The sequence below is a fragment of the Tympanuchus pallidicinctus genome, unplaced genomic scaffold (assembly GCF_026119805.1).
Source record: "Tympanuchus pallidicinctus isolate F22 unplaced genomic scaffold, pur_lepc_1.0 scaffold1, whole genome shotgun sequence".
NCBI lineage: Eukaryota > Metazoa > Chordata > Aves > Galliformes > Phasianidae > Tympanuchus > Tympanuchus pallidicinctus.
This window is the reverse complement of record NW_026294618.1, coordinates 14,253,065-14,278,457: the sequence shown is the minus strand read 5'-3', so window position 1 is coordinate 14,278,457 and position 25,393 is coordinate 14,253,065. Positions and strand designations below refer to the sequence as shown.

The 25,393-nt window shown below is 41.5% G+C and overlaps 2 long non-coding RNA genes across 2 annotated transcripts; both read left to right on the top strand.

Annotated features, from left to right (window-relative positions):
• The first annotated feature begins 6,097 nt into the window (after nt 1-6,097).
• On the top strand, nt 6,098-12,414 carry LOC128084187 (uncharacterized). The gene is made up of 3 exons (XR_008208373.1): nt 6,098-6,265; nt 6,643-6,703; nt 7,231-12,414. It is a non-coding gene; the product is annotated as an uncharacterized LOC128084187 (long non-coding RNA).
• An 8,451-nt stretch (nt 12,415-20,865) lies between these two features.
• LOC128080678 (uncharacterized) lies at nt 20,866-23,771 on the top strand. Its single transcript, XR_008206846.1, has 3 exons — nt 20,866-21,006; nt 22,556-22,711; nt 22,814-23,771. It is a non-coding gene; the product is annotated as an uncharacterized LOC128080678 (long non-coding RNA).
• The last annotated feature ends 1,622 nt before the right edge of the window (nt 23,772-25,393 follow it).

Sequence of the window (25,393 nt, the reverse complement as noted above, 5' to 3'; positions counted from 1 at the left end):
TTTTCTTTGAAGCTGCAAACCACTAGGCACGTATTTGGATAGTGCATATAGATATTGTACTTATAACCAAAATATAATGATTAAAACAGCACTTACTAAACAAAACTTGAAGCTTTTTATACAAAAACCATTCGGATCACACACATGCACAAGTACCAATTCTCAATGTGGTAGGATAATGAGCAATCTAAGGCACACAGTAAAGTGCAGATAATGAGACTCCTACTTATTCACATTTCATTAGGAGTATAAAGGATCTAAATCAGCTCTGTTGCTACTCATTCTATAAAGCATTGTCATCACTTTCATTTTAAAAAGATCTTAGTTCACTATAATTACTGTATAAAAGCCCTAGATATTGTTTCCAACAGATCAGGTTTACTTTCCTGAACAAAAATGGGTTTGGGCATCATAATGAGCTACATTATCACCTATTCAGGTTTATTCACCCCCTAAAATGGCTCATCTTACCCTGAAGATAAAGGAACTGCTGGCTGACCTCGTGCTTAAGAGTTCATGGGCAGGGAGCCACTTTTGGAGGATGGTTGACCTACACCTTGGAGAGACAGCATCTGTTAGCATCAGGCAAAATACAACCGTTCAGATAGGTGTCTCCATGGCTGAGCAGTTCCTGGGAATAGGAAGGCCCCATGAAGTGCTGGGAGTGTGAGGAAAAGGAAGTCTTCACCTCCTTCAGATGTTACTTTGTGTGCTGAGACACTTGTGCCCAGCAGAGTGCCTGTGATACCACTTTTGTGCATTGTGATGCACTGCGGGCCTGATCCAGAGCTGCCTGGTTGGTGCCTTAAGTCAGTGCCTTGCAGTGCAGCTCAGTTACAGGGAGCCCAAGGCAGATAGAGGATCTCTTGGTAGCACTCAAAATTCAGGGAAGGTTTAGTTCAGCAAGGCTCCATGTCAGGAGGTCTCAGCAGCACTCTCAGATAAAAAACAGCGCTGACAGCTCAGTGTGTCCTGGAAATTAACTAGCCAGGCCTTGTGAATCTAACCCATGCACCTTACCAATAAGAGAAAGCAGAATGCTACATGTAAGGGAGTGATTATCACATCGTATACATTTTTAATTAATGAAGTACACAAGAGGTCAAGCACACAGCTATGAGCAACATTGGGAGTTCAGTTCATGCTGTGTGTATTTAACTTCTTTGAAGGTCTTTTCCAAATGAACTATTCTGTTGAGTTTTGAGCTGCCAGGAATCAAATATTGATCAGTGTGGCTTTTCAATGCAGTATTCCTAATGTCGTCTGTCAACTCCTGTTAGTTACTGTTATGCTTTAGTAGCTTGTGGTACTAATAGGAATGGGAGGGTGGTTGGACTAGATGATCTTGCAGGTCATTTCCAACCTTGCAATTCTGTGATTCTGTGATTCCTCAATGAATTACAGACGCATGCAACTATTTGGGACAATTAGGAAAACATTGTTCTCAGAAAGACTGGTGAGGCGCTGGCACAGGCTGCCCAGGGAGGTGGTGGAGTCACCATTCATGGTGGTGTTCAAGAACCATGGAGATGTGGCACTGAGGGACGTGGTCACTGGGCACGGTGGGGCTGGTGGTTGTATTAGATGATCTTAGTGGTCTCTTCCAAACATAACGATTCTGTGAATTATCTGTTGTGTACACCTACATCAGCTGCTTAGATTAAAAAAAAAAATAGGCATCCTAGTTTTATGTTCACAAAGGTTACAGAAAGTAACTTGCTCTGTCTCTGGTGTCCATTTCCCTTTTGTACAGGGAAGTCAAAGCCATTCTGGTTTTGCCATCCTAAAGAAATCAAATGGAAATAACCCAGAGGATGAAATAGGTGCTGTGTGAGATGCTCTGGTACAAGATCAGAATCCAGGAGCTCCATGTCCTGCATAGATTCTCTTGTGATGCAGAATGGGACGTGTAAGGGCTTGAGTGATTGTTACATTAGATGGCATAATATCTAATGCAACAAATACTTGTACCCTTCTACTGAGCACTTATATTGGCCCCTTTGCTGACTCTACTGTGAGTGTTAATGGTTTTTCCCAGAAGCATATTCTTGCTATGTCATGATTGCCTATCTTCACTTTCAGGCTCTGTAATATTTACATAAATGTAACCTTATTGTTTCATTTCCATCTTTCATCAGACCCATACTTCTCAAGTCTTCTGAGTATAAAAATCTAGAGCAGACTCTTCTGAACGCTTCTACCTGACACTTAATAACTTTTATATACTTTCCTGGCTAGATATGCTCTACTTAAAAGCAGGATATCTCTCGCTTATTTTCATTCAGCATGATAGCCAATTAATACTGGTTCATTGGTACTGTTCATCTTGAACCCGCATGAACGGCATGAATTACTAAGCTTCACTGCATCTATGTGAGAGACATACTCGAAGAGTGGCAACTTTACTTTTGCATGAAGGTCATTCAAAGCAGTGAGTGAAGGAGAGCATTGCCCAGTGTGTCACAGAAGATTCTTGGCTGCTGAAATTCACTAAATCGATCAGTAGAACACTGTGCAGAGAGATGAATTCACAACTTTTCTTGGAAATTGTTCATCATAGCTGGATAATTGCTTTACAATACAGAAGAAATGTGTAAGAAATTATATAAGGACCACTTTGGTATAGCATTATTTAACCATCTCATTATTAAGAAATAGGACATTTTGGGATTTTAATGGCATAATGTGGGAGAGGGAAAAGGCTTTTTCTTTACATTACTACTAGTCCATTTTAAAATTTAATTTTGTTTTGTTTTGACTTGATTAAAAATTCATCCTTGTATCAGTGCATCTGAGTAGAGCATGAAAGTATTTGGGTCATGATCCTTGCAACATACCTTCATAGACTTCACTGACCCTACAAGACAGGTTGGATGAGCTGGCAGCTTTAGTCAAAGAAGCTTTGGTAAATTGCTGTTGATTCTTCAAAATATGCTGTGAATGAAACTGATGGTCAGAGTCCGGCTTATTCAAGAATACAGACATTTCCTTTAATGTGTGTCTTTAGAGAAATTAGCCTCTAAGAGCGTTAAAAATCCTTTATGAACACACTTTTTGGATATTGAAGAGCTGTATCTAAATATTTCTTTTTTTTCCTTTTTTCTCCAGGGAGGAAAACAGGAGTTCTTCCTCCTATGCTTTGCCATTTAACCCTATAAACCTCTGTAAAAACAGACACAAAATGCTGATGGATCTACATAGGAGGATTTTTTTCTTTCCCTCCTGCTTTATACCACTCATAATGGCTTCTCCAAATGTTGCCATCAGTAGATTTGTTCTATATTCCTGTCTTCAAAGCCAAGTTTCAATCATGAAACAAATGTTTGCATCCAGTCAAATAAGGAAAAAGCAGCTTGATTTTTGCAACACTGCTTCCATTGAGCTTATTACATCAATGTTCAGTGCAGTTTCTGAGCAATCTCCAATGGCAGTATGCCAGATGGAGTTCTCTTCTTCCAAGCTGCGGGCTGGCTGATCAGGTTGGTAGGGATGTGTTAAGGGGGTCTCAGAAAGGAAAATGTTGCTGATTGCTGCTGTTCCACTTCCCTGTAAGCTCCCAGCTCTCCCATTCAGACTCAGATGTTCACTCACTTTTGACACCCCAGGACTGCATACTGCCAATGTGTCTTACACTGTCTAGTCATGCTGAGATCAGATTGACTCATACAATATCAATATGCCTTGACTTCATGCATATCTGTGCTGGAAATTGGTGTGAACAGATATAGGAGCAGAACGTGCTGCAAATTATAGTGATGATCCTGGGTATGCACTAAAAGCATTTCAGTGTGTTTTTCTGAGGCTTACTCTATCCTGGTCCTGCACACTCAACACCTGCAATGCTGCTTCTTGTTCAGTTTTGTCCAAAACTGGTCCAGCTTGGCACTCAAGATAAAGCTGTGATATGAATTACAGTGCTGTAAGTGGAAGTGACTGGGAAACTCCATTCGAAGGCACACTTGTGATACAAGCTAAAACATTACAGCACAATGCACTGACATGGGCAGAAATTTCAAGAGGGAAAATCCTGGTCCAAGGGAAACTAATGGCAAAAAATGATGATGGCTTCAGAAGCCCAAGGATTTTTCTGAAGTTGCTCTTCAGAGGGAAGAAAGGAATAACTCAGGGCCAGGAATGCAAGAAAAATTAAATGAGAAGACACTGATATTTCGGAGAAGTAGATGGATAACAACAGCAAAAGTGAGTGGAAGAGCTCCCAGGGTAGTTACGCTTTTATTTGCTGGTTTGACTTATAAAATAGATGTCAAGGAGAAATGATAACTGGCAAGCTAGGAAGCAGACTCTTTGGAAAGCTAGCTTACTATTCTTTTGTGCTCAGCAAAACCCCACTGAAAAGAGAAGAGCTGGAAGAGAAGATCCACTGGATTTTGTGTCAAATGCAAACTCGGTATTTAGACAACGGACTTTAGAAATGCTGTCTACACATGAGTTACAGTAATGACCAGTGCTTGGCATGATGTGCGTGCTTCTTAGTCCCTTAGGATTTTCAGAGAAACACACTTCCCAAATTACCTTCTCATGCCTCCCCTGGTTTCCAGGCATCACAGTAAGCAGGAAAACAGCAAGTCATTATCATCTGTTTGGGTGGAGAAATGATGTGTGATGATACTTACACCATGCCCATGAAATTCAGAATGAACCATCCCTATGCTCTGAAAAGACTACTGTAAAGCAAAGGAAAAAACGCAACCAGATATTTAAACAAATGTACATTACAGCTTCATAGCCTTTATAGTCTGTTTAGAAGCTTCTTGCCAGACATAACATGTTTAATTTCCATACCAATGTCAGCTTTAGATAACATCTCTTCTGCTTGATGCCCTGAGATGATATTAATTGCTGTCTGAATGCTCATCTCTATTCAGCTGTTTGGAGACAAGGCAGTGTATCATTCAGAGATTTTCAATCAATCAATTCACATAAATACAAACTAAATGCTATTGCAGGAAACCTCTATAGCAGGCATGGGTGTGGGTTTAAAGTTTGCTGGGAAGATAATACAGTTGTCCCTTCTACTGTGCGAGACTGAGTATGGATCAGAATCTGAAGTAAATTTACATGCTTATTGTTATTCTGAGTACTTACATAGTTGGTAAGTCATGTTAATTCATTGGTAGACAATGAATTAAAAAACATAATTTCCATTTTTACCATTTAAAGATAGTATCAATACTTCTCTTTTTAGCTTATTCTAGTTATTACCTATTAATCTCTGCTTTTCCTAGTAAGTTATAATTGCTCTTTTCAAATCCTTACTTGCTTATCAGCTAATTTTTAAGAGTGAGTTATGCTAGCAAGGTCAGATTCCAGCAAATTCTTTACTCTGAGCTGCTTTCAATTCTACGTATGTTTTCTTCTGATGGATTGATTATTATGCTTGCATACCTAGTGAAAGCTTCAAAGCCTGCTGCTTCTTTCTGGAAGAAATTACAAACAGAAATATCCAAACAACAATGAAAATCATTGCTTTGTATTCCATTTCTCTGACTTCACTTGATCTTTCTTGCTTATGCTAAATAATGGCTTTTTACCAAGAATTAGGAAAAATGTTTTCTAGGTCTGAATATATTCTTTTATAGTCATCTGATGACTGCAATTCTGAAATCTTGAAGTGCATCTTAGCCTTAAAAGGTGCACTGATTAGAGTGCTCTTTCTTTTGTTTGCAGTCAGCCTGTGTTTTGTTCCCTGAACTTCAAAGAGTTGGTTTTATTGTGTCCTGGCTTCTTCTGGGCCTGGATTTTGATCTTGCTGATAATGGTGTAAATAGGAAAAATTTGCCTGAAATCATTGTGTCCTGTCAACAAAAATAAGATCTGACTTGGATTTTATTAAAAGAACTATATTTGCCCTGGGCCTCACACTCCAATTCTCCATCTGACTGCTCCCAGATCCCCTTGTGGAGTGTCCATCTAGCAAACTGCCTGTGAGGGCTAAAGCTTAGCTCTAAGTCTTATATTTTTTGCACTCATAGCTTTTGTTTCTAGGCTTGCTCTTTCACCTTTCCATGCCTCTTAGGTTTTTCACTAGCACATCTCTATGGGAACTGCTGAGTCACAGCCTGATTGATCACCTGAGGCGAGCACTGAGGCAGCCAAGGGAGCACAGGTGGAGGCAACTCACCTGTGCTGCAGGAAGAGGTGGAGCCAGGCTGCACCTCTCCTAGACCCACATAAGAGCTGACTGCCAGTGGGGAATCTTCTGGAGATCCCTCCTCTAGGGTTTTGCAGTGAGCCCAGGACACAGGTAAGCATTCTATCTATTCTCTTTTTGTTATTATAACCTGCTTAGCCAAACTCTGGTTTATTTCATAATTATAGCATCTTTATATTCATTTATTATACAACATCTTATTTGTCCCTTCATCACAGATATCTCTGTCTTGAGCTACTCAGCTCCTTCAGCTGTTTGATTCTCTAGAAATGACTCTGGACTGTATTCATCCTTCTCTTGTAGCACTGAGCCTTCTTACTGTGACTAATCAGGACATTATCCATCACATGAAAAGATGGCTTGCAATCTGTGCTTCCCCATGGATCATAACAGAGGACAAATAATATTCCAGAGGCAGTGATAGACTTTCTTCTTGCTCACTCTACTTTTATCTTTTTGACACCCTGCAGGAAGAAACAACACCAGGGTTTTTGTGAAGGCAAAATGACCTTTGTTAAGCTTCACAGGCAAGTGAGATAACATCTGTGTAAAGCCTTTTTCTTGATGTTATTTTGTATTTGTGAACTTTGTGCCCATAAGCACTATGTGACCAGCTTACACCATGGGGCTTAGGTGTTTCATGATTTTGTTCTCCTGACTGCTTTGTGAACAACTTCAACCTGTAATGCAAGTAGATCTCTGCTGAATTTGATGTGGCCTTAACCTTTGGCAGAGCTCAATGAGATTTTGGTGAGACTTTTTTGAAGTATCTGGGTAAAAATGTGGCAATGGCCAGGGGAGGTTCAGGCTGAATGTTAGGAAAAATTCATTCTTAGAAAGAAGGATGAGGCACTGGCACAGACTGCCCAGGGAGGTGGTGGAGTCACCGTCCCTGGAGGTGTTCAAGAGCCATGGAGATGTGGTCTGTGGGCATGGTGGGGATGAGTGATGGTTGGACTGGATGATCTTAATGGTCTTTTCCAACTTTAATGATTCTGTGTTTCTCCTGTGAATCTTTATTTATCATGACGATAACCAAATAATCTTCTCCTAGGAAGAACAGCACTACGCTTTGTTACAGAAACACTGGTCTCAAAATTCTCCCCTCACCTCAGAGTCCACCTGCTCAGCACCCCCCAACACAGCTGACTTCCTGTTGGCCAGTCACTGCAAGTGTTTGTGCAGAAAGACCACATCAATATAAAATTTTTTTTTTTGTTGTTGACTCTTCATGATATTTCTCAACTGAAAATGAGAAGGAAAGTCTGTCTCTGTGAGACTAAGTGGCAAGAAGAAGAGACAGATGAAAACTGTTAGGAGAAACTGAGCCCAGAACAATGCGGAACAAAGCGTTTATTTCCTGGAGACACTTCTCTAATGAAAAAGTGTTATGAGAAAAATTCCATCATCTAGAGAATCAGAAATCATTCAGAGAAAATGGATTAATGCAGTTTTCCTATGTTTTTTTAAAAGAAGCGAGCAGTGGAAACATTTCATTATCTCCATGAGAGATTCAAATGCATTTGTGTGTGCTGCAGGGATAATGGCATTTCCTGGGACCCTGAAGGTATTTGGTCTCATCCCATGCCTGGCTATCGGTAGAAGCTTTCAATTATCCAAGCACAAGGGAAACGTTTTCTAAATAAAAATCAGGCCAATTCTGTGGAGAAACCTTGCAAGGTTTTTTTTACTTATTAATGGTATTTAGCTTTGACATTCAGCTGTCAGCCTTGTGAGGCAGCAGATGCTTGGGACATGTTTTCACCTGCTGATGCTGGAGGTGAGAAAGAGCTTTGAAAGGACTGCTGGCAAAACTAGTGTCTGAGTTTTGAAGTTCTGTATGTACCCTGAATATTACCCCATACAGCTTGGAATCTCAAAGAAAAGTGAAAAATGCTATGGTTATTGACCAATGGGACTGTATTTACAAGTTTTGTGTTCTCATTTTCCTGGAAAAATGGCAGTAAAAATCACAGAATCTCAGAATGGTTTAGGTTGGAAAGGATCTTAAAGCCAGCCCTGACCCTGGCCATGGGCTGGTTGCCACCCACCAGATCAAGCTGCTCAGGGTCCATCCAACCCAGCTTTGATTGCCTGCAGGGAAGCTCTTGGAAAACCCTCTAAGGGAAGTTCTATTATCACTGAAGGAGATGGGAGTCCTCCCAGTGCGTTACCTTTATGGTGGGATGGTATCTTCCCTAACATCTGTGGTGTGAAAGCCTGGTGTTGTAGTCCCTCAACACCTATTTTATACACCTCTCTGCAGTATGGACTGAATGCCCAGAGAACTGCACATCCTCCCACTGGATGCAGAGGGCCTGCTCTGCGGAGCAGACTGGGTGCCTAACGTTGGAATGGTGGATGGGTGAGGAGCCCTGCTTTCACCAGCTGATGAACAAATCAAATCTTCAAGAACTGTTCTTGGGGGAGCTTCGCAGGGGTGGAAAAAACCTGTGCTATTTGGAAACTTAAGAACTTACATATCTTTTTTTGAAAATTCACTGATTTCCAGTCAGCACTACATGGGTATAACAGATCTGTTGTTGAACTCTTTCAAACTAGTCTGGTTTAGAATCATTATTCCACCCATGAAGCAGAAGATAATACTTCATCTCAGTGAATTTATCCCAAATTCCATTAATATTAGGACCCCCTCTGCATGGTTATTTGCCTCGCTATGAGCCGATCTCTGGTGGTATTGATTGTTTCTAGACTGGGAAGCACAACATAAATCAGAGAAAATTCCGAAAGGAATTAATGTTTGAATTTTCTGGAGAAGCAAGGAGAATTCTCTATGCTTATTCTTATGTGTTTTGTCAGACTAGCTTGACGCTGGGGACCCTTCCCTAAAAAACAAACAAACAAAAAAAACCCCAAACCACAAAAAAACTGATCTAATTCCATTGCACTAATTCCATTTGTTGACACCTCAGCCATAAACTGAACAAATTCAGAGAGAAAACGTTCCTTACTTCCCACAGCAGCAGCGGAGGAGTCAGGCAGGGTCAGAGCACGGTGAGATTCTTTATAAGGATAAGATCACCTGGGGTTCTCTACACAAAGCTGTGAAAGGTGTATATGAGGGGATATTGATTTGTGCTATGCAAAGCTGTTGCCCATAATTTGCTTCCTGATACTGACCAACACAGTGATTCAATAGGACTTGGGTGATCAGAGGGCAAATTGTTCAGTCTTTTATGAAGCAGAAATATGAGTCCCACTGACTTCTGATAAGGATTCAGTTCTAAGTCTGCAATCTCTGTAATATGAGAGGAGTACAGAGTAAATATTCACGTCTAAACTTTTCCTCAGTCATTCTGAATTCCCTCCAGAAAACTGGAGAGGAAAAAATCATTTTTTTAATGTGAGAGAAATGAGGATCTTTCCTTCTGAGGAAGACCACCCCAGATGAATGATTCCTATTGCTGATTATAGCCTCCCCACAGCTAACTGGGATGTAGAGGCAGTCATGCCCAGATGACAGACTCCTGAGTATCTTGTATTTTTTTGAAACTGGTGACTGGGTTACCTGAGGAACATAGCAAGACTGGGGACATCTGGTTTGAGGATGAAAGGAAGAAGAATTTTTCATAGCTGTTCCTAACCATACGTATCCTATGCATAATATCCTTCCTTGGCTTTCTAATTTGTAACAACTCCAGGCCCCTAACAGGAAGTCTTCATTAAGGGAAATGAAGTAGTCCTAAGCTGTAGAAAGGACAGAAGCAAAGTGCAGAGTAACAATGTCCTTTCCAACTCCCTTTATTGCAATATATCATTTTCTGTTAGCACTCTGGAGATCACAGAATCACTGAATCATTTGGTTTGGAAGGGACCAACTGGTCCAACTCCCCTGCAGTGAACAGGGACACCCACAGCTCAATCAGGTGCTCAGAGTCCTGTCCAGCCTGATCTTGAGTGTCCCCAGGGATGACCATCCACCACCTTTCTGGGCAACCAGTGCCAATGCCTCACCACCACTATCATAAAAAAACTTACATCCAATCAAAATCTCCCCTCTTTTACTTTGAAACCGTTTCCTTTTTTCCTATCATGATAGACTCTATGAAAGAATTTGGACCTTTCCTTCTTATGACCCCTCCTTTACATACTGATGTTGTTCTTTCTTAAATACACAACTGTAATACAGTAATGAAGAGGATTTCAAGCATGTTATTTTTCATACAGCATGCATCTAGGCTCACCACCACATCTTGGCAAGGAAAGCAGCTATGGTAGGATTTCCTGCAGCATCACCAGTGCTGCCATAAGCACAGGTTTCATCTCATTAGCTTTGTCTGCATCCATCTGTGTTGCAGTGTGAGTAACAAGCACTGTGCTCAGCCCCAGCAGGGACAGCTGAGGTCAAGCTCTTTGTGGTCTCTGAATGCGAGGCATCATCATCTAAATGCAGAAAGCTGAGGCTAGGAGCCATTTCATCTTCAATTCCTACTGGATCTCCTCTGACTTTACTCAGTGCCTGAGAGTCTGTCCAGTAAGAACCAGATTTCCTGATCTGCATGATTACTGGGTAAGAAAAGACCTTTTCTGAAACTGCTCATCTTTCTGTTATCTGTATGTGAGCCAACAGCTGATCTGCAATCCTCATTTATGTATCTGAACACCATGTTGCATGAACTCAGACCTGACTTGTGTTAGTTTCACCTCTAAGGAACAAAAGGTTTTGCTGTACTACAGTGCTAATTCTGCAGCACTTCTTTTCCGAGGAGATGAAAGAAGAGGAGAATAACAGTGATCAGAAAAGGAAAATGGAAAGCATTGTTGCTAACAGCAGAAAAACAACTTCACCTCTGCACCCAGGGCTGTCAGCATGCTCCTGTGCTCCCTACCCCTCCTGGACCAGGGAGCGGTTTCCCCCCCCACACACTTTATATTTTCTTTATTATTTTATTTTTTCCCCAGGAGGGCTATAGAAATCAATCCAAGTAAGAAAAGGAAGAGAACTAACAAAATGATGAAGAGACATTGGCAATAGTCAAAAGGTAGGAGAGAAAGTGTGGGAGTGAATGCTGGAATGATGAAAAGGGAGATCTTGCCTTTTGGAAACAGGACAGTGCTGATAAATAGCCCTGCGTAAGACCGTGGTGAGAAGAGGAAAGAACAGTGTGGAGATGGATAGCACAGATCAAATGCAGAAGGAAATCAATGCAAATGAAGAATGAATAAGGAGAGTAAGGAAAGAAAACTGAGTTTGGATAAGTTAATTTTATTTATACTCTTTTTAAATATACAGAAGTCTTTCCCGGGAGACATTGTACATCACAGCTGAAAACAAAAAAGAAAACAGGGATGTTGATCAGATAAGGATGACAACTCCCACTGCTTGCTTTCAGTCCTCAGGACAAACATATGCAAACAGCTGTAAGCCTGGAAATCCTGCTGCAGAAATCCACTCCTGCCAGAAGCCCTGCAGGTGCAGCAACGAGACTGTAGCACCAATAAACAACTCTGCCAGGCCTGCGGGGCGTGTGTCCTGCTCCATCTTGTGCCACTGCCTCCTAATCCAGTTAGGCCTATAGAAATGTTTCACAGGAAGATGAGGGAAGATATAAACAAAAGAAGCCCCTTCTTTAAGAGAAAGTGATGGCTTATGGATGGGTATGTTTCTCCCAGTTCCCCAGCTCTTTCCTCCTCCTGCTCTGTCCCTATTGTACTGTTGCTTTTCCCTTGAATTGGATATGCTAAACTGCTGCTACCTTTATTTTTAAACCTTGATATGAAGCATCCTGCCTCTATCACAATTGCTTAGCTTATGCTTTTCCTAGGACACTTCAAATTTGCCTGAGCAGGTCCAGCTGGGGCTTAGCAGCAATTACTCTGAGTGAAGGAGTGATTGCTTCCTCAATCTTTCGTCAAACCAAATCAAGCTGGGCAGGGGAAAGAGAGGCTATTTTCTCATCAGGTAACAGTGGTTGGCTGAAGATAAGTGGAAACAATCAAAACTAAGCTATAGCTTTTCTGCTTCCTGAACAGAAAGTGGTCTTTCCTACCAATTTTTATTAAGTTGCAGGAGTTCTGCTCCATGCAATTATCTCCTTCCTTACTTGTTTCACAGAGACTGTGGGCATCTGCACATCCCATGAATAAGGGAAATAGTGGCAGGGAAGGGAGTGGGATGTTACACCCACTTTCCTCTGGAAAAAGGGGCAGAATTTTGCAAGCATTGATAGGTTTAGAAAACAGGAAAACTAAATACCACCTGTAAAAGAAGGCAAGGCAAGTTTAGAAGCACAACTTCATAATTAAATGGCCCTGACCTTGCCAGCTGCTCTCCATTATGTATGCCATTGGGCAAACACCATCAGCAGATGATGAACTTCTCTGGGGTATGTCCCTGTTGGATTTCCTGTGGTACTGAGCTGATGGCAGTGTGTTAAAGCAACTGTTCTTGCCCTGGGTAAGAAGCACACAGTGTAGGCTGGTAAGTTGTAGCTGACTCTACACAATGAAGTAGAATCCCCATAGCTCTGAGCAGAGACTGCACGGTGGCACTCCAGCATGCTTTGCTGCTAGCCTGGAAGATGTTGGGTTGGGCAGGTCACCACCCAGGTTCTGTTGACTTCAGTGTGTGGTCATCCTTGTGGCATATTAAATAGTGTGTGTTCCATTAATTATAAGGCAAGCCCCCAAAAGGTTCATGTTTAACCACTAGATTCTCCTCCTCTTTGTATTCTACTGTTTTGTTGAAGAGGCTGTCTCTGTACCTTTTGACTCAGGCTGGTGAGCTGATGCTGGGAAGAGTGCAACTCCTAACTATAATTACTTTTTGGTGTGACTGATTAATGCCTTGCCAGTGATGGGGAGCTCAGATTTGCTGTGATAAAGATGTGAGCATATTGTCAAGATCCTTGCACTTGGGCTTCAGTCTTGTCTCTCATGGTAATCATGTGCTACAGTAAAGTTGTAGTTAAAATTCTCTGCAGAGGAGAGGAGAGTTGGAGCCTTGGGGTCCTGGATTTGGGCAGGTGTGCTCAGCATAGACAAACCGCACGAAGAGGATGGTCTGTAGGTCGTTGTGAAATAAAGTGTGAAATCAAGCAAGTGCCAGCACTAAGCCTGGCAGAAACCTGCTATTCTGGAATTCCCAGATGCTCATTTTGTGGGACAGAATTCTCTGAAAATATCCTCACAGTCCGTGCTGATGCCATATTGATGCAGGCGGGAAGGACTCTGCCGTTTAGCTTCATAGCTCAGCATATCGAGTGTGGTGTAGGCTACAAAAACTGGGGAGACAGACATGGTCTTATTTTGTTCCTTCTCTTTTTTTTCTTTTTTTCTTTTTTTTTTTTTTCCCCCACTTATGAAAGAGGATTCTTTACCTGGCTTAGTTGCAGTTATCGCCTTTGCTTTTCACTGTCCCTCGTGTCTTATGCCTTTCTCTGTAAGAAGCCATGAAGATAAGCAGCTAATGCTGTCTTTTAATTTCATAAACCATAGAATCATAGAATAGCTTTGGTTGGAAGGGACCTCAAGGATCATGAAGCTCCAACTGCCCTGCTACAGGCAGGGCCTCCAACCTCCATGTTTAATACTAGACCAGGCTGCCCAGGGCCCCATCCAGCTTGGCCTTGAACCACAGATATTCTTGTATCCATCCACTCCTTTGGACCATGCTGTAGATATTTTGTACCTAGCCACATTTCTTCAATTTCTTATGGTTCCTCTAGTCTTTATTTTTGTCTTCTTCAGTGAGGATGGGCAGCAAGCCCTTCTGGTGTATCTGGGTTTGTGCTGCATAAAACTTCTTTGTGACAGTCTCTACTTTCACTTCATTGTATCATGTATGCTGTTTACCTGATTTTTCTCCCAGTTGCGGTTTGTACTGCATTCCTTCAGGTTGCTGTTTGTGTGTGAAGAGAAAGAGCTGTGTACGTTATTCTAGACACTGGTTATCATTGCTTTTCTGACCGCGGATGGTTGAATAGGAGATTTCCTTAGAGATTGCTTCAGCAAACTTTCAATGTGGTCTGTGGTGACACTGAAGAAGATGCAGACAACATAATGAGCTCTAACAGTGTTGCTGCAGCTTCTGCTGTTGCAATTAAATAGTCTCAGTTTGTTATTCACTGTAAACAAGATGAGCTAGGTGCGGGTAAGACCCAAGTAAGCCTAACTTCTAATTGGTTTGCATAAGCACACCGAGTTCTTATTGTTGGAAATATCCAAATAATACATTATCATATAGGCTCCTACCATTTAGAAGGAACTGAAGCTGCTGACAGTGAATCTAATGGCCTGAAGACTGATAACTGTGGATGTGGATACAGTTAGATATTACAAATGTTGGTTTCAGAAGTGATACTAAAGGCTGAGATGCAAAGCCCTGAGCTTTTGCAAACAGTCTGTGATATGAGACTCCATCAGAAGAGGGGTGGCCACCAGGGACAGGGAGGTGATTGTCCTTCTCTACTCTGCTCTTGTGAGGCACCATCTGGAGTACTGCATTCAGGTCTGGAGCCCCCAGTACAAGAAAGACGGGGAGCTTTTGAAGAGGGTCCAGAGAAGAGCCGAAGATGATCAAAAGGCTGAATCACCTCCCCGTTGAAGACAGGCTGAGAGGGCTGGGCTTGTTCAGCCTGGAGAAAAGATGGCTGTGGGGTGACCTCATTGCAGCCTTCCAGTACCTAAAGGGAGCCTACAAACAGGAGAGGAATCAACTCTTTGAAAGGGTAGATAATGGCGGGGAAAGGGGAAATGGTTTTAAGTTGAAGGAAGGAAGATTTAGGTTGGATGTCAGGGGGAAGATATTAACTATGAGAGTAGTGAGGTGCTGGAACAGGCTGCCCAGAGAGGTTGTGGATGCCTCGTTCCTGCTCTGCTGCTGTACTCTTTGGAGGTACCCTGCTCAGGTACCTGTTCTTCTGGAGGTGCGACAAACGGGGTGGAAAACTCATGCCATTTTCCTTGTGAAGGTCAAGAAAAGTCACTCCTGAGAAACTGCAGAATGGGCAATAATGAAAAGAATAAAAGTAATGAAAAGAAAAACAAGCAAGTAGAGCAGGTGCTTATGAAACAAGAATGCTTTACCCTATGCCATCAGAAGAACCAAACATCTTTTGTCTAATAATGCAGTGGCAAACTGGCACTGGTAGGAAATGGTGTTTCCTTCCCTGTTGCTTGATGTGGGAATGGAGGGGAGTGGGGGAGGGGAGGTACAGGGTAAGATGACCTGGTGGGGGAAGGTCTTGAGCCCACACAGTGCAGTGGTCTTCACCTTATATCACTGTTTGCTCCACTCAGCATCTGGGTTTCCAAAAATTGGAACCTGTAGTCAAAGTACTGAAAGAGGCTGCACAAAGATATCGAGTAACTGTGCTGGCTAAGCATATATACGTAGTGCAGGAACATCTGCTGCTGTGGATTGCTGGCTGGGATTCTGTCTGGTGCACTGCAGCTGGGCTGCTCACAGATGAGAGTTACAGTACAGACAGGTGTGCAGTAGGACTGTGTGGGTGCAGCTGTTGTGCATTGTTTGGTTCTGCTACAACCCATCATTTCTGCCAGGCACTAAAGCTAACAGCAGAGAAACAAAGAGTAAAAAATGTGGCTGGCATATTTCCTAATCCCTCCCTCTGCCCGTAACTCTTTTTGACTGTAATTTGGGACAGTATTTCTTGTTGAAAATCTGCTCTGTTGTTTGCTTTAGTTCTTTGACTCGTTACTTGAAAAGCAGGAACCTTGGTACACTACTTGTTTGTACATGGCAGGCAGTTGATGAAGAGTTCTCCAAACAAAACTCTTGTTCCTCCACAGACAAATGAAGAAGTCCACTTAAATCCTTTCCTGATGTACCTCTTTTTTTTTTTTTTTTTTTTTTTTAACAAAGTTTCTTAAAAATATAGAATTTATTAAAATCATTGAATGATTAAGCTTGGAAAAGATCACTAAGATCATGTGGTCCATTGTCAGCTCATCACCCTATAAAATGCAGTGGGTCCTCCCCTCTCCTTTTTCTTTTTTTTCCTGGAAGCATTATGCAAATTCTGCCTAGACATTATTTTTTTTTCTCAGTTTCTCCAATTTTTTCACCACTTCTGTCCATAGATTGCTGCACTCTACAGCAACTGTTGCATTTCACTCCAGGTGGTTGCAACAAGTGCCTGAAAGCCTATAGGAGAAATATTTGTGCTTCAGTGAACTTGATTGCTGTTCAAACATCAACCAACCACGCTGTTTGTTTTAAGACACTATTGTTAGCATGATGCCATTAGCTACAAATGTGCCTGTTATGTTCTCAGAAATCTGAACGATCATCAAGGGGAGGTCATGAACTCTGGAGAAATTTATCTTCTTCATGTAAAATAGGGAGAGAAAACTGGTTTGGCAGGGAGAGCCGCAGTACCCAGGTGATGTCGGGATGTGGCTCTGGGCAGCCTGGTCTTGTAGTTGGCGACCCTTCACGTAGCAGGGGGGGTTGAAACTAGATGATCATTGTGGTCCTTTTCAACCCAGGCCGTTTTATGATTTTATGAAATCGTAAGGAAAATATCCTGTCTTAAAAAAAGAAGAGATGGGGTCAGGGGTATCCACCTTGTGAAAATTTGGCTGTAAATGGTTAAAGGTAGGAAGGAGCAAGCTTCCTTTGTTCCTGCTCTTTACTGAAAACACTTGCAGTGCAAGACAATAAACATGACTGAAAAAGGCAGGAATACTTCCATTAAAGCTATTTTTGTTAGAACTTATTTTTCAGAAAATCCTGACCTGTACAGTTGGTGGGTGGTAGAAAGCCAAAAATGCTTCTCCCCATCTCACCAAAGCACTACGTAACGCACTCAGTGTTTTGGAAAGCAGTAGTGGTGGGGATGTCAATGTGGTCATAATACACATCACCCAGATGGGTCTGTTTAAACATGATTATATTGCATGCATCGCTGGAGCAGTCACACATGTTCTGATTCTGCTCTGGATGTGTTCATGCTCTGCAGCTCCTCATAATATTTGGGACTGTGTTAAGTGGTGGGACTGACGTTCATCACACACTGCTTGTTAGTCTGTTCCTTTCTATGCCAAGATAATTAGACGTAGGAGGTTTTCACATACATGTCACATACATAACTAGAGGTCATTGGAAAGCCTTTTACAGGTTGAACTGAATGATTAGTTTCTTTTTTTCTTCTTTCCAGAAAATACTGTAGCCTAAATGAAGTTCTGTTGCAGTCTGTGTTATAGCAAAAAATAACTGTGCTGTAGACACAGTTGAAAGACATCCCTAGTTGACTACAGTAAAGCACCTGCATAAATCTATCCAGATTATTTACTGAGATACTGTGCAGCCTCAGAAGGAGAATTGTTATGATCTTTCAGCATCACTTTATCTGGGCTGTCTATTCTTTACAGTCTTGCAGTTTTTCCTCTGCTGTTGTATGTATCTGTGTAAACTGCTACACTATGGAGTGCCTGGAATGATAATGCCATGAATAAATTAACAGAGTTTTCATGAAAATACACAAGGAGAGGTTTTCATGGCGAGCTTGCTCTGCACTTACAAAAAAATGACATAGAACATGGTATGGCTGGAGAAAACAAGGTGCTGGTAGTGTAGCAAGCAAGCCCAGTTTGGATCTGGTTTTGTTTTTTGGGGGGGTTGGGAGGTGGGTACAAAAGGTGTGCTGTGGAGGTGGTTTGGCTTGGCAACATGTGTTGTCATCATACAGGCCCGTGCTAAGCATATCACTGCTCTGTGTAAGGCATTTCTTCTTACCCCTCAAACTTTGTCAAATATGACAGATTTAGAGCTGAGTCCAAACTAAAAAATTTGCTTCATTTCTATGAAGGCACAGATTTCATTGCCTCAAAAGAATGTAAAAGAAACTAAACTTCAGTTTGGAAATATATAATCTACATGTCTTAAAGACCCTTCTTCTCTTTAGGACCAAGTGCCACACTTATCCCTTTTTTTTTCATTTCCCTCCTGAGCATGTCACTGAAACAGTCTGAATGAGGTGGCGTTCTCACTTTTTTTTTGCCAAATACCCAAATTATTTAATCCAACCTTGACTTTCGTAGAGCACCCATATGTTAATGATACTGACTTTGCATTTCTGTGAGTCTATTGCATTAAGTAACACGTTATGGGATTTTGAAGGTCCTTGCTTTAAGATGTCTCCCCAGAACTCCATCTCTGGCTTGGAGCTGATCAACGAATGTTAGTGGTATAGGTGGAAGGAATCCAAATGTTTTATCTGATCTTCTCAGTTCACCTGAACAGTTAACTATCTGTTCTGCAGCATTTAAAGGATTTTCACAGTTCGCTTCTAAGCATACCCAGTCCCTTTTTTTTTTTTTTTTTATCTTTATACAGCAGTAGTAATAAATTGTCAGATCAATAAAAGGGGATTTTGAAAAAGGGTGAAAATAAATGTCATACTTCATAATTTCTTTCAAGACACCACTATCTTTATTATTGTATGTCACACCTACGCTTTGCTAAAAATAAGCACAGGTTAGAAGCTGGAGTAAAATTCATTTTCTGAAATGTCCTTTCCATGTGATCTCAAAGAAATATCTGAGACTGATATGCATCACTGCTGTGCCAAGTTATGTATCTTCAGAATCTCGGAGGAGATGAATCTTGTCCAGGCTTCCAGCCCAAAGGGATCATGACATTGTCACTCCCTGTGAAAACGTCTGTAAACCTTTCATGAACTCATATCCTCCCAGCAGAGGAACAGTTGCCTGATTGTGAATTTTGAGGGTGAAATTTCTAGTGTCTCTCTTGGATTTCCATCTATACAAATACCTGCTGGGGAGGAAGAGAGGAGTATAGAAGAGAAAACCGGGTTCTTTTCAGTAGTGCCCAGTGACAGGACAAGAGGCAATGGGTGTGAGTTAAAACACATGAAATTCCACCTGAACATATTTGTTTTGTAAGGTAAGGGTGGTGAAACATTGGAGCACATTGTCCTGGCAGGTCATGGAGTCACCGTCAGTGAAGGTACTCAAAACCTGACTGGATATTTCCCTGGACAACCTGCTCTGAAAAGGTGGGGTTGGAAGAGATGGTCTCCAGCAGAGTCTCAGTTGTAATGGGCTGAGCACCTAGGAAGTGTGTATGTATTGCAATGCTTCAGTACACTGACGTGTATAACACGTTTCAGCATCTCTAAAGTTGTGTTATTGCTGCCTTGGAAGAAAAGTTCACATCTGCCTGGGAGTCTCACAATTGCTCGTGGAATTTTTTTCCTATGAAAGATGCTGTGTATCTACCTTAAAGCTCACATTGCTCATACTTGAATAGACAAATATAAAGAAAGAAGAGGAATTCTTGCTGAGCTGCAAGCTTTATTGTGAGTAATAGTATCCTGCAGTGGTTAATGAAAGTAGAGGCAAGCCTCTTCCTGTCATGAATTACCAGATTGAACCCTTCATCTGTAAAGAGTAAAGTTGTAAAGAGAACCTGCAGAGGTTATATTAGAGTTATAAATTGAAATCCCTCATGTGACAGCTTGGTGTCTTTCAGTTTACAGGGGCATCTAATTTATTGCATCAGGATGACATTCCTTTGAATGGCTGTGATCCAGCTGCTGAGAAGTAGTGCAAATGTGTGCTTTAAAATGTTGTACGAAAGATCTCACCTAATTTAAGTGCTCTCTTGATATTAGTTCTGTCTTTTAGGGAGGATAGGTTACTGTTTGTATGTGGATGACTTTCTTTTATAAGTGCCCTTGCTATACCTCTTCACAGGGTATTTTACATGTGGTGGGGTAAATTAGAGTCTGATCAGTCTAAAGGAAAAACGAAGGCTACAGAAATAGCACTTACTGGTCCCTCCTTTATGGGTTCAATGCCTGCAGTCTCTCTGGGGACACTCCTGTGTTTTATAGCCTCATGGGACAGTTCCAAACCAGACCCTGTTTTTGCAAGTGGGATGATGGGGATGCAGGGTGTGACTTGGAAATGCCTAGGGAACTCTAACCAGGAGAGAGGAAGTCAGAAATGGGGAAGTGAGTGGGGGTTCAGGGACAGAGAGATTGCGTGGGGAGGATGCACCAAAGTGAACCTATGCCACCCGTGCTGTCAGATTATTTGTTGTAAGGAGAGGCTGGAGTTCAGCATGCATTAAAGCACAATAGACCTGTCCACCTCAACAAAGAGCTCTGCTGTCTTAGATAGAGGAAGCTGAGGGAATTTGGCATGTAGCAAAAGAGGGACTTTGAGATGTCAGAGTGCTCCCTGAGGGTGGACAAACAGTGCTTCTTCTCTGACCTTTTCAGTGGTTTAAGCTCACACTTTCTAAAAACTTGTTTGCACCTTCAGTAACACCGAGTTTAGTTTCCTCCTGTCACTGGTAACCATGTCTCATCCTTAAACACGTGGGTTTCTTAAAATGGAAATGGATGCTCCTTAGCTTCACTACCCAATCTGCAGGGCTGGTAATCATTTATTGGTGTGCCATCTTTAAACTATCAGATGTTTGTCCTGCTTATGACTTGTCCTGTGATGTATTTAGAAAGTGCAGTCATATTTCTTCTCACTTAGGGCTAGTAAAACAAGCTGCCATTTTTTGTTTTTCTGTGTAACAAGTTGTGGTTTCTTGCTCACTCTAGTTAACCTCTTTTTACAACAGCCCTGCTTTTAATCCCTCTCCCTTGTGTGCTGTGGGCAGAATTAAGCATAAAATTGCAGATTAGGTCTCATTTTCTGTTAATGCAGCTTTCTCATTCTTGCAGGATATGTCTGATGGCTTCCTAAATGTCCCTTGGACTCTGTTGAGATTAGTGGGGGAATGCAGAACAGGTGTCATAAGGCTGACATCAATAGCATAACAAAACAAAGACAAGTTTTGAAGAAAAGAAGAAAATGAATGGAATGAGGTATGAAGTAAGAATGGATCGTGCTAGATTAAGCCAGCCTATCCTTGGTAAATGAGACCAAGCACTGTGAATATGTGAAACTGAGTAGCAGGGAAAATTGCTAGAGAAGCAGAGGAGTCTGGTGCTGCTTGGGGACTGCATGAGGAACAGGCTCATAGGGAGACAGCTGCAGTGAGGATGGAAGGTTTGGCAGCAGGCATTTGCTGGAGGGCTTTCCCAGGTGTTTCCCTCTGGGAAATCACATGTTCATACTTTCATAACAACCTTGGCACAAAAATGAGTGTGTTAATGAACTGGGCTTTTTGGCACCACTAATAAGTAAGAATGAACGATCGTAGAGGAACAGACCTTAGGAATGAGTAAGGCAGGTGGGTGAAACAGAACCATACAAAAGTCAGGACTGCACTTTATGAGCATGTAAATATGCACGGAAGATTAAAGAGCCTAGGCCTGCTGGTGGTGTCACTCTACCGACACACCACTAAGATAACTGAAAGTTCTGATGGGGTGTAGGCAGTCTCACTGGCAGGTAGTAAGGTTGTGTTGCTCTGGTTTCTGACTGTAATACTTCACATTTCCTGTCTTTAAAAGATCTATTCCTTCTTAGGAGGGTATTCATACTTGTTAATATTTCCCAGCAAGGTGGTGTCTGGTCCTTACTTTAAGTCATTCTCAGGATGGTGCATCAACCGAAGTATCTTCTGCAAAGCATCACTCAAAAAAGTAGCTTGGGGAATTTTCATTTGCACTACAAAGTCATCCTGAGAAAACCTGGACATTTAGTAGAGGAAGGAGAGCTTGGAAAATAGTGTGTAAGTGCAGGTATTCTTCTTTTGATCTTAGATCAGATTCTCCTGCACTGCTCACCTGAAAAACATTCAGGTTGTGATTTCAGGTGGGAAACATGATAGGGAGAATGTGAAACATGCACATGTCATGTTCTTACTGGATTAGAAGGAAGGACCATTAATGGCTGCGAAAGCAGCAGAGACTTGCCATGAGTAGCTGCTAGCACTTTGATTTTAGCACTGGTTATGGTGTGTAGGACAGGACAAGACTTGCAGCGATGATGGGCAGAGACAGGACTTTAGGCAAAGGTTTAAGCAGAGCTGCAGAAGTGTCTGAGCAGTTCTGACTGAGAAATCCATGGGTGGCTGAGCCACCAGTTCACCTGCCATGATTCAGGGGATGGCAGCAGGTGCTTCGGGATGGATTCCTCTGTAATCCAGGGAACAGCATTGGAGGGAAAGGGAAAGGAAAAGCTTATGTGCTGAATGAGAACCAAGGCACAGCAGGGAAGGGATTCTGGCAGTACTCCACCATGGCTGCTGCTAGAAGGCTGAGGAGTGTGATTAGGGTCAGGTACAGATCAGGGAATGACTGATGTGCCCCTGAGAAAAGAAATACTTATTTCTGAATGACTCAGCCTGTAATACTGTTGCCCGGGGCTGTTTTGTTACAGTTTGTTTATGCAGTGCATTTGTATGCAGGGGTGATCTTAACAGCCACCAAGAGGCAAAGATACACCTGTAATGTTTTTTTTTTCCAGGATGAGTCAATCTTCCCAAGAGCCCCTATCTGGGATGACTATCAGCATGACTATTTGGTACCTGAAGGTGTCATTAACTCATCACCTTGTACCATACTCTTATTTCTGGATGTATGCGGGACAGTCTACAGGATCTTCTGTCTTAGAATGAAGAGGGTATGAAACAAACAGGATATAGACTGGAATCTAAGTGTCATTTTACAGTCAATAAAATGGCAGTCACACCTAAGTGATGACCATGGCACTGTCTTGTTTCAGCACCTGACGTCTCCTGACAGGAGAAGAAATGCACTTTCCTGTAAGCTAAGAAATCATATTCAGACCTGTTAAAACAGGAATAATACACTTTGTGCAAATTTTACATATTGAAGTATGCAACAGGGACACATGGTGATTCTGTTATCCTTTAAGATCTAAACTCTTACATCTTTTTACTAAGAAATGTGTAAATACAAAAGCTAATGATCTACAGATACAATGAAAGGATGCCATGGATTTTTCCACTATTTCTGTATAGGTCACTTGATGTGACAATAAATTGTAAATGGATTTCCCTACATTCACCACAGCTCAAGTCACACATCTTAGCAGGACAAAAACCTCAGAATGATGAAAGAGAATTCATTTTATTACTTCTTGAGCATATAGAAAAGTTAAGGCAAGGCACATTCAGTTGAAAGGTTGTTAAATGTTTTCTATTAAAAATAGTTTTAGGTGAAACTTATTCCTTGCAGTATTAAGTTCTTCAGGGATTTTTTCCCTTTCTTAACCGCATCCAAAACAATAGGGATGATGGACAGATATGTTATTGCTAAGTGCTATTACCTTTTTCACAGTATCCTGAGTATGTTCCTGTTATAGAAATATAGAATAAAACTGAGTTCTTGTGTTGAAATTTGACATGAAAATTGCATTGAATCAAAAATGATTGGAAAAATATTCATTTAATAAGCCACTTATTCATGTTTTCATTTCAACTGTGTTCATATGTTTCAGGAATCTTTGGATTAGGAGTCATTTGGCATTTTTATCTTCAGCTTCTAGCAGTCTCCACTTCCTGGAGCTGATCAAAGTTACTGCTTTCATTTCTGTTTGAAATTCAGCAATGAAGAGACTTTTTGGTATGATAACAGTCTTGGACAGATTATAAAAAACTGTAAAATATTGATTCTACAAATTCTGAGTGTCAAATTTGTTTGAATTGTCCTTTTAAAGAGCTTAGGTACTGATTCAATGTACTAAATGCCATTTTAAATAATAAATTGATCATCTGAAGAATTGTACACGTTAATGTAACTGCATGTTTGATGATGGTAGATAAGTATGTATGGCAGTAAAATGCATGCTCTATTAAGGGGAGTTCTTTAAACACTTTTAAACAGCACCTCCTGTTTCTACCCTATCTCTTGCCCAGAGAAGTGGTTGATGCCCCATCCCTGGAGACTTTCAAGGTGAGACTGGATCAGATCCTGGGCAACCTGATCCAGCTGTGGTGTCCCTGTTCATACAGGGAAGCTGGACTGGAAGACTTTAACAGGTCCCTTCCAACTCTAAGGATTCTATGATTCTACCCAAGAGATGTAAAGGTGCTAATAGTGAGCAGTCCTTTTAAGCACTACTTTCATTGGTAGTGCCAGATTCTCTCATTTCTAGCTCTTGCCTTCACCCAGTGCCTCTTTTTCTATCTACTACAATGTTGCTCCTTAAGCAGACAAAATTTTTTATTGAAGTGATATCTCAGAGTATTTCCTTTCCTTCTGAAGCCCAACTGGAATTTTCTTAAATACCCCTTATTATCAGGGCAAATAATAATCCTCCATGTCCTTCTCCATACGATATGACAGAACAATACCAAGCTGATAGCACAAGTTGTTCCTTCAAGTCAGCACGAGAGTCAAGTGAAGGAGATAAATTATTTAGTGCACTTCAGATTTACTCATGCAAGTAAGAAAGCTCAAAGCTTTTGATCCAAGGCTCAGAAATGCAGTAGCAGTTAGAGGGTTCTGCTGCCAACCTTTCTCTTCTAAAATCACCTTCTTGTTCCTCCCTGTATTCAGTGCTGCATATAATGTGAATTGCCTGGCAATAAAACACTGCATGCAAGGCTAGAAGTAGAACACAATGTGCATTACACTCTTACCGTGCACTTATGGAGATCTTTAAGGGAGCACTTAGATTCCTTCCTCTTGGAGGTAGTCTGGAGGAGATGCATGTTCAAATCCCACAGCTCCTCCATTTAAAAGGGGAAAGACCCTTGAAAATACTTATATTCAGTCTTACTACTGTTGTCTTACATTCTTTCCAAAGTTATAGATTTTGGGGACAGGAAAAATCAGGTTTCTGGATCTCAATAGAAATTGAGACATTGCAGGGAGTAGAGATCACCTTCCTGGAGTCCAGGCTTGAAGCAAATGCAGGGCAGTTAAATAAATCCCTAATAAAAGTTGGAATACGATACAAACTAAGATTCTCTCTCCCATATGGATTCCAAGGAGGTTGGTTAAGAAATCCCCCCAGTTGAGGGAAAGAGCAGGATTTTGAAGTCAAAGCAGAGATCCAGTAGAAAGGGAAAACAATGTCCAGAAACTATATAACAGACTGTTTGCTTACTCTTGCTAAAAAGTGAAGTGATTCATCCTCTGATTAGTTCAGAAGAGGCATTCATTTTGAGGAGCCCTGGGATGAAACCCTTCAAGATCAGGGACATGAAGTGTATGGAGCTTGATGAGTGATCAAGGAGACAGCAGCTTAACTAAGGAGGAAAATGAGATATGGTGCCTTGGACCCAAAGACATTAAAGCAGTTATGTGGTCACGAATTCCCAAATCTCATACCAAT